Here is a 3205-nt window from a genome sequence, read left to right on the forward strand (position 1 = left end):
ACGCTTTCTTAATAAAAACCCTTGAGAAAGTCGGAATATAAGGAACTTACCTAAACATTATAAAAGCAGTTTATGAAAAGCCCACAGCCAATATTATCCTCAATGGGGAAAAACTGAGAGCTTTCCCCCTGAGATCAGGAACACGACAGGAGTGTCCACTCTCACCACTGCTGTTTCACATAGTGTTGGAAGTCCTAGCATCAGCAATCAGACAACAAATGGAAATAAAAGGCATCAGAATTGGCAAAGAAGAAGTCAAACTTTCATTTTTCGCAGATGACATGATACTCTACATGGAAAACCCAACTGACTCCACCAGAAGCCTTCTAGAACTGATTAATGAATTCAGTAAAGTTGCAGGATACAAAATCAATGTACAGAAATCAGTTGCATTCCTATACACCAAAAATGAAGCAGCTGAAAGAGAAATCAGGAAATTTTAAATTTTGTTCTCAGCAGGTTGTTACCTATCTCCAAATCCTAAGACAATTCCAAGGATAAGAAAAGATCTCAACAGCACCTCACAACATGTAAGTAAAAATAATATCATTTACAGTATATTTTTCACCTATCATTGAGCATCACTTCATTATGAGGTGCTGAATGGCTCAGTCGGTTAAGCGTTAAGTGTCTGACTCTTGATTTCAGCTCAGGTAATGATCTCATGGCTTAGGAGTTTGAGCTCTGCATCAGGCTCTGCACTGACAATGCAGAACCTGCTTGGGATTCTCTCTCTCCTTCCCTCTCTACCCCTCCCCCCTCAAAATGAATAAAGTTAGAAAAATAATTTTTTTTTTAAAAAACATCACCTCATTACAACCTATCTCCCATGTAGCTTAATATCTGATCCGGAAAAAAATATACAAATGTATATTTTCATCCAAGAAAATTTAGTAGTTTCAAACAAAAGACATTCAAGATGGATCAAAAAGACAATAGCAAAGCATTTAGCCACTGAAAGAAATAAAAATCTTCTTTTGAAAGTTCATATTCAATATTTATTTCAAGGAATTCCTTCTAGGTAATTCCTAATTTTTATAAGAGCTTTTTTGTATTGCTCTAAATACAGTTCCCTGAATGAAAAGCAACTAGTTAGCCTCAGTAGTGGATGTATTGAGTCAGCAAATATTCACTAATCACCTACTTTGTACAAGGAACTATACAAGCCACTATGTATGCAAAGTAGAATAAAGCAAATATGTTTTGGGCCCTCATGGATTTTAAATACAAGTGGATTTAGCGAAGGAAAGAATTATCCTCTGCCTACTCTTCAAATCTTGCTAAAAACCATCTAATAGAATCACATAGGATGCTCCCATTGTGGGAAATTGGGTAGAGTATATGACAGTTCTTCATATTATTTCTTACAATTTCATGTCAATCTACAAATAAGCTCAAAATAAAAACCTAAAAAAATTATGGAATAAAAATCTAATAATGGTAAAAAAAAAAGGAATCTAGTTTAATTGAAGATTTATTAGGCTTTGTGTAAGTACTTGATATATGTGGTTTACTTCTAACAATCCCTCTTTCATAGAGGAAGCAAAGAGACCTTAATAAGTGATTGGCCAAAAGTCACACTTCAAGTAATAGCAGATATAATTTACCACTGCTGGTGTTTTCAATCAGCATCCTTCCGATGTCATTAATAGACCTATCTGTATGAAGAGTTATGAAGAGTTAAACAGAACCAAGGAATCACTCACATTCATTTAAAAGACAATTTTGGGTGTGATTATGTAATTTTAGCTTTTGGAACTCATTAAAAAGAAAACCACAGGCCACAAATGGCATCACTTAGGTTAAGGCCCTAGGTCTGTAAACCAAGAGTTAATACCTAACCTAACTGCAGATTTGACTCCCTAGTAATGTAACCTTTAACCAGTCAGGCAGGAATTTTTTGGTCAGCACCAATAAGGTAATCTGTCACATGAACCCTCTTCATCCCCCCGAAAGGAAAATCATGTAATCCATGTACTAAGACCCTTTTGTCTCCAAATGAAGGTGACTTCAAGTAAAATAATCCTCTTTTCTGTTTATGACTTCCTCATCCTGCCCTCAAAAACCTTTCTTTTCCTGTATTCTTTTTTTTTTAATTTTTTTAATGTTTTATTTATTTTTGATACAGAGAGAGTCAGAGCATGAGAGGGGGAGGGACAGAGAGAGAAGGAGACACAGAACTGGAAACAGGCTCCAGGCTCTGAGCTAGCTGTCAGCACAGAGCCTGACGCGGGGCTCGAACCCACAACCGTGAGATCTGACCTGAGCCAAAGTGGGAGTCTTAACCTACTGAGCCACTCAGGCGCCCCTCTTTTCCTGTATTCTATTAGATCTCCCTCTGCTTGCCAGATGGGATGCTTCTTAGTTATTTAATAAAGCCAATTAAATCTTCAAATGTACTTGGTTGAATTTTGTTTTTCTAAAAGCTATATATAAAAATATCTCCAAAAGCACATATGTGTAATTATATATATATATGTATGTGTATATATATCTTTAAAACCTCAAACAATGTATGCACTAGGTATATACTCTTCCTTTATTCAATGTCCCAACTAGCTTAGCAGGGTAGGAGATTACTTAGGAGTTTGGAACCAAAGCCAGACACTCTAAGCACTTGTCTGGCCTGTCTTGCCTCAGTAACTTTTGGTTCCTTTATCACAACCAACACCTACTAAATATTTTTTATAATAAATGCATCTTTCCTAAAGATGTGTGTTTTCTAACGGTGATAAAATTTGTTTAGTTACTTCAAGATGGAGAAAGGAACATTTAAACTCAAGGTGATTGTAGAAAGTGCCGCTATGAACATTGGGGTACATGTGCTCCTATGCATCAGCACTTCTGTATCCCTTGGGTAAATCCCTAGCAGTGCTATTGCTGGGTCATAAGGGAGTTCTATGGATAGTTTTTTGAGGAACCTCCACACTGTTTTCCAGAGCGGCTGCACCAGTTTACATTGCCACCAACAGTGTAGGAGAGTGCCCGTCTCTCCACACCCTCGCCAGCATCTATAGTCTTTTGATTTGTTCATTTTAGCCACTCTGACTGCTGTGAGGCGGTATCTCAGTGTGGTTTTGATTTGAATTTCCCTGATGATGAGTGACACTGAGCATCGTTTTATATGCCTGTTGGCCATCTGGATGTCCTCTTTGGAGAAGTGTCTATTCAGGTCTTCTGCCCATTTCTTCACTGGATCATTCAT

Source organism: Suricata suricatta, chromosome X (assembly GCF_006229205.1).
Source record: "Suricata suricatta isolate VVHF042 chromosome X, meerkat_22Aug2017_6uvM2_HiC, whole genome shotgun sequence".
Taxonomy (NCBI): domain Eukaryota; kingdom Metazoa; phylum Chordata; class Mammalia; order Carnivora; family Herpestidae; genus Suricata; species Suricata suricatta.